The sequence below is a fragment of the Oncorhynchus masou genome, unplaced genomic scaffold (genome assembly GCF_036934945.1).
Source record: "Oncorhynchus masou masou isolate Uvic2021 unplaced genomic scaffold, UVic_Omas_1.1 unplaced_scaffold_3198, whole genome shotgun sequence".
NCBI lineage: Eukaryota > Metazoa > Chordata > Actinopteri > Salmoniformes > Salmonidae > Oncorhynchus > Oncorhynchus masou.
In genome coordinates this window covers 36,698-43,197 of record NW_027016837.1, presented here as the reverse complement: position 1 = coordinate 43,197, position 6,500 = coordinate 36,698, and the positions used below count along the sequence as shown (strand labels likewise).

At 41.3% G+C, this 6,500-nt stretch overlaps 1 long non-coding RNA gene across 1 annotated transcript; it reads left to right on the top strand.

Moving 5' to 3' along the window:
- Nucleotides 1-225: 225 nt before the first annotated feature.
- Nucleotides 226-1,976, top strand: LOC135539221 (uncharacterized). The gene is made up of 3 exons (XR_010455586.1): nt 226-1,359; nt 1,514-1,538; nt 1,663-1,976. It is a non-coding gene; the product is annotated as an uncharacterized LOC135539221 (long non-coding RNA).
- The last annotated feature ends 4,524 nt before the right edge of the window (nt 1,977-6,500 follow it).

The following is a 6,500-nucleotide window of genomic DNA, read 5'->3' as shown; positions in this document are numbered from 1 at the left end:
AATGGCAGCAGGCAGATGTGAGTGCATCTGCACACAAAGTGAGGCGAAGACTTTTGGAGGATAGCCTGGTGTCAAGAAGGGCATCAAAAAAGCCACTTCTCTCTAGGAAAAACATCAGGGACAGACTGATTTTCTGCAAAAAAGTACAGGGATTGGACTGCTGAAGACTGGGGTAAAGTCATTTTCACTGATGAATCCCCTTTCCGATTGTTTGGGGCATCCGGAAAAAAGCTTGTCCGGAGAAGACAAGGTGAGCGCTACCATCAGTCCTGTGTCATGCCAACAGTAAAGCATCCTGAGACCATTCATGTGTGGGGTTGCTTCTCAGCCAAGGGAGTGGGCTCACTCACATTTTTGCTTAAGAACACAGCCATGAATAAAGAATGGTACCAACATTGTCAGAGAGCAACTTCTCCCAACCATCCAGGAACAGTTTGGTGACGAACAATGCCTTTTCCAGCATGATGGAGCACCTTGCCATAAGGCAAAAGTAATAACTAAGTATCTCGGGGAACAAAGCATTTATATTTTAGGTCCATGGCCAGGAAACTCACCAGACCTTAATCCTATTGAGAACGTGTGGTCAATCCTCAAGTGGATGGTAGACAAAACAAAAACCCACAAATTCTGACAAACTCTAAGCATTGATTATGCAAGAATGGGCTGCCATCAGTCAGGATGTGGCCCAGAAGTTAATTGACAGCATGCCAGGGTGGATTGCAGAGGTCTTGACAAAGAAGTGTCAACACTGCAAATATTGACTCTTTGCATCAACTTCATGTAATTGTCAATAAAAGCCTTTGACACTTATGAAATTCATGTAATTATAATTCAGTATTCCATAGTAACATCTGACAAAATATCTAAAGATTCTGAAGCAGCAAACTGCGGAAATTAATATTTGTGTCATCCTCAACTTTTGGCCACAAATTTATTATGGATTGATTATTATGCTGATTGTGACATGTGTAAAGAAGTTGTGTACTATAGATGTTGACATCGTTTTCACCATGCCCTGGTGAATGGAGAGGGTGAACTCTGATCCTGAGAGTGAATCTGATCCTAATCCATTACTGAAATTACATTTAATGATAATCAGGAACTATAGTAGGTTTATGCTAATGGAACATAGTGTTACCTTGTAAATAGTGGGATCGTGATGCTTGTCCTGGGTCATGTTCATTAACCACCAAAAGGAAGACATTTTACTGAAACCGGGAATCACTACCTGGATTTGTCCAATGAAATATGCTAATTTCCGTTTCTACAGATGGTGCTATACAGATGAAAATGGCTATTTCCATCATGCTGACCCTTACCATTGTGCATGGTGCCAGTGTGACGACTGTCCTATTTGCAGTAATGAAACTTGTGATAAAAAAATATTTGTTTAATTTTCTGTTCCAGATTGACTGTTTTGATCAGGTCAAACTCAGCAATTTATATGCACTTTGTTTGTTTAAATGTATGTTTAACAATAATTATGTAATTCTTGTACCCTTACATTTTCTAGAAGAAACTGAGTTTCTTGAGAGGAGGTATGTGAGAGAAATTATGTATTTACTAGATTTGTTTTATATTAATAGTTTAATTATACACTTAACAAATAGTAAAATACATTTCTGTTCTACTAATGCAGTGTTTTTATGGTCTCCACTCTAGCTCCCTGCAGCTAGTCTGGGTGTATGGTCACTAGAGATAGCTTGAGCTGACAACTGATTTCAGCCTGCATTCCATAGACAAGATGTGGTGGGTGTAACCAAGATAGAGAGCCTGGAGGAGTGGAACCAAACCCTTATTGTGTCTAATCATCCTTGCATCTGGAGGACTAAGCCAGGTTGGGGATAACCACAGGAGAACCCAAGGTGGCTTATGATTTGTAGTGTCAGATATAAGAACCATGATTCCTCTGCTCACTGGGCTCTCAACGAATCACCTACGGGTGAGTCACTGACCAGCCTCATTACGGCAGAGCACTCGCATTGTTCGTGTGTGTGGTGTGACCTGCTCCTGTATTCATGTTTTCAATAAAGTAATATCCTGATTCTCGATTGACCTTGTCTCTTCTCATTGATTAGAATTTCCCGACAGTACCCCTGGGGGTTCTTGGCTCGTACTTGGGAAGACCCATAAGAAAGTAGGCCTAAAGGTGAAATTCACACGTAGGTGGTACTTCAGGTGTACTCCACACAGAGCTAAATGTGATTGGGGTCCTGTAAGCAAAACAACATTTGAGAACCAGTGTTCTAACGTACGCTTTGGCTGCTGTGAACTTGAACTCCAAGTCCTTGATGAAAGAGAAGCGGACCTCAGCAGGGAGATCAGAAGCGCTGTCAACTTTCATTATTTGGGGTAGACCCTCTGCATATATACTCCAGCTGGATAGACATGGTAAATCAAGATGGGATACACAACCTGTCATTCACTATTACACAACACACTATCATACCAGACCTGGGTTGATTATTTTTTTAAGTGCAAACCCCTCCCACCTGCTACTCCAGGCAGACTAAACTAAATGCTCTAAGTATTTAAAAGATTTACAATGGTATTTGAATCAGGCCTAAACCATTCAAGAGAGGGGGCTTATATAAAAATGATGTCGTTAAGCAGACACACTTATCCAGAGAAATTAGGGTTAAGTGCCTTGCTCAAGTGCATATCAACAGATTTTTCAACTAGTCAGCTAAGGGATCCGCTAGTCCACCTGGCATTTTTATTACAATGGCACATCAATTTATCTGTGTGTAAGAGTTATGTTTTTATTTAGATGTTGTTTGAAGTTGTTACTGTATTTCTACAAATGAATGTTTCCACAAAGCTCACAGGTACACCTCACAGTGACTCTGCAGCTCCTTCTTTCTCTCCTCTTTGGCCTCTGGGCAGGTCTCAATGAATATCAGCTTACTTTATATACAAAAGACCAGAATTGTTGATCATTTTCTCCAGTAAACACTTTGACCGTGTACTTCACCATGATGATTCTACAAGACAAATAATTCTACACACAGCAAGACAACATATTAGACACACTGCGTTACAATTTGAGCCAACTCAAGATGATCAACTGCAACTAAATGTTTGCCACAATAAATGGGTCGTTCCACAAAAAGTCCCTTTGATATCTTAAGTAGAAATTTTGCACCAATATTGCATTTTTAAAGCCTGTTATATTTAATGAAGTGCCCTTTAATTATAGACCCCATTTTAAAACGAGTAAAGACTTTCTAAAGGGCCAAAGTTCTGCATTTTGACATTTCCCTCTGCGTATATTTACCCTCTGACTTCTAGAACATTTCCTCTGCCAATACCCACTTCCAAAGATCCAAAACCAACAAAGTTCTGCATTTTGACATTTCCCTCTGCATATATTTACCCTCTGACTTCTAGGAAGATCTTAACCCACTTAAACCAACAAAGTTCTGCATTTTGACATTTCCCTCTGCGTTATTTACCCTCTGACTTCTAGAAGATCTTAACCCACTTAAACCAACAAAGTTCTGCATTTTGACATTTCCCTCTGCGTATATTTACCCTCTGACTTCTAGGAAGATCTTAACCCACTTAAACCAACAAAGTTCTGCATTTTGACATTTCCCTCTTGTATATTTACCCTCTGACTTCCAGGAAGATCTTAACCCACTTAAACCAACAAAGTTCTGCATTTTGACATTTCCCTCTGCGTATATTTACCCTCTGACTTCCAGGAAGATCTTAACCCACTTAAACCAACAAAGTTCTGCATTTTGACAATATTTACCCTCTGACTTCTAGGAAGATCTTAACCCACTTAAACCAACAAAGTTCTGCATTTTGACATTTCCCTCTGCGTATATTTACCCTCTGACTTCCAGGAAGATCTTAACCCACTTAAACCAACAAAGTTCTGCATTTTGACATTTCCCTCTGCGTATATTTAAATGTGTTGATTAAGTTGAACATCACCTCTTTAGAAAGTTAAAATTAGGTGCATTATTATTCATTTCATTTGTTGGAACAGCCCAACTATTGGTAGTCTTTTACAAGATGAAAATGTTGCTTCATGTATCTACCATACAACATGTTTAAAATGTCAACAGAAATTACTATGTAATTATTGTACATCCAAGGTTGAACTGAAAAAAGGACTGTCCAGCAGCCTCCTGTGTCCTGTTCATAAGGAACTATCACAATAAAATCCACACAGAGTGCAGCAGAATTCAATTGACCAAGTATCAAGCTTTCCTTACCTTGGTGCGTAGTATCAGATCAAGTGCACTATGGATAAACATCCCTGGCTTCTAAACCCTATAGAGGTTTAGGAGGTTCATAATCAGGTCAGAGACAGGCAGGTACAGGACGGCAGACAGGCACTTTTTCAAGCTCACATAGCTGAAACACTTTCACTCGAAGATGATTTCATGAAATTAAACCCCAAATCTCATCACAACTAGAGACTGGCATTTTCTACAAGAAATCTGCCTCCAGAAATAAAGCTTCTCCCAAGTGGGTGTGACACCTAATCCCATTGCCTGCTGCACTGCTGCTTGGATTCCACCTGGCGATATGTTTACCATCTGCCCTGGTTGTCTCCCCCTGTCTGGTACAGGTACCCCCCCCCCTTCCTCTCTCCCGAGCTTTCGCTCGCCTCCAGCACACAGGCACTGTAGGGGCGAGTGACTGAATGTACAATGGCTAGCCCCAAATCGTTATATATTAGAAACAATTCTTGTGCATTTTACTATTATCCTGCATGCTTTGTTGACTATGAACTTTCTTTACCCAACCGTGGGACAGACTGTTTGTTCCCACACTCGGGACTCTGACTCTATTGGTTACAAGGTCTTTTGGCCTCCCATCCTATTCTAACCACCTCCCGCCGGCTTTGTATTCATGTTACCTAATGAAATTGCTGTACAATATGATCTTGTTGCCGTCTGATGCACATTCAGATGTCATAAATCAGTAATGCAGAGCTCTCTCTGGCCTATGATCTCTCCCTGTCCTCTGCCGTGGCTTGATTGTATTACTGTTGATGATATCTGGAAATGTGCATGTACACCCTGGCCCATCTACTGTTGCTAGCCCCAATTCTGACTTCTGCTCTCATATCTGCTTCATTGATTTCTGCTCTCGTAAAAGCCTGGGTTTTCTGCACATTAACACTAGAAGCTTATTACCTAAAATGGATCAATTGAAAGTGTGGGTTCACAGCTCCAATCCAGATGTGTTGGTCATTACTGAGACATGGTTAAGGAAGAGTATTTTGAATACGGATGTTAACATTTCTGGTTATAACATTTTTCGGCAAGACAGACCTTCCAAAGTTGGGGGAGTGGCAATCTTTACCAAGGATCACCTTCAGTGCTCTGTTGTCTCCACCAAGTCTGTCCCCAGACAATTTGATTTGATGGTTTTAAGCATTAAACTTTCAAAAAGCTCTTTGTTGACTGTTGCTGGGTGCTATCGTCCTCCATCAGCAGCCGGCATGTACCCTACCTGCCCTAAGCTCCCTCCTGGCCCCTTACGCTAGGTCTGAATGTGTCCTGCTAGGTGACCTAAACTGGGACATGCTTAAACCACCTAACCTATAGTCCTAAAGCAATGTGACTCCCTAAATATTTTTCTGATTATTACCAATCCCACAAGGTATGACTCCAAACACCCAGAAAAGGCTACTCTCCTCAATGTTATCCTCACAAATAATCCTGATAGGTATCATTCTGGTGTTTTCTGTAATGACCTTAGTAATAACTGTTTTACAGCCTGTGTTCGTAATGGCTGATCAGTGAAATGACCTGTCCTGATTTGTCATAGACGCTTGCTAAAAAAACTTTAATGAGCAAGCATTCATTCATGAACTGGCCTCTAAAATGGTATAGAATCAGCTTGTTCCCCCTGTCGAAGACGCTTGATAACAGGTACAGCCCCTAGTTCGACCGTGATCTTGCAGAGTTACTCCACCTCAAGAATTGCATTTGGCGAAAGGCTCGGCACACTCATACTCAGGCTAACTGGCTATCGTTCAGGCAAATGAGAAATAAGAGCATTCAGGCTATCCAGAAAGGCCAAAGTTAGTTACTATAAGGACCAGTTCTCTCTCTGTGGGTCTAACCCCAAGAACTTCTGGAAAACAGTTAAAGACCTGGAGAATAAAACCTCCTCCTCACAGCTGCCCATGTCCCTTAATGTTGATGAAGTGGTTGTTACTGACAAGAAGCACATGGCTGAGCTCTTTAATAACCACTTCATTAAGTCCGGATTCCTATTTGACTCAGCCATGCCTCCTTGCCCATCCAACATTTCCTCATCTCCAACTCCTTCTAATGCAACTATGCTTCTCCCTCTTTTTCCCCTGCCCCGCAACAAAGTTTCTCCCTGCAGGTAGTCACTGAGTCCGAAGTGCTAAAGGAGCACCTGAAACTTGACCCCAAAATGGTTCAGATGGTTTAGACCCTTTCTTAAAACTTCTTAATAAGGCTAGGTGGAGGTATCCTGAATTTATGCCTGACTGACGTGCC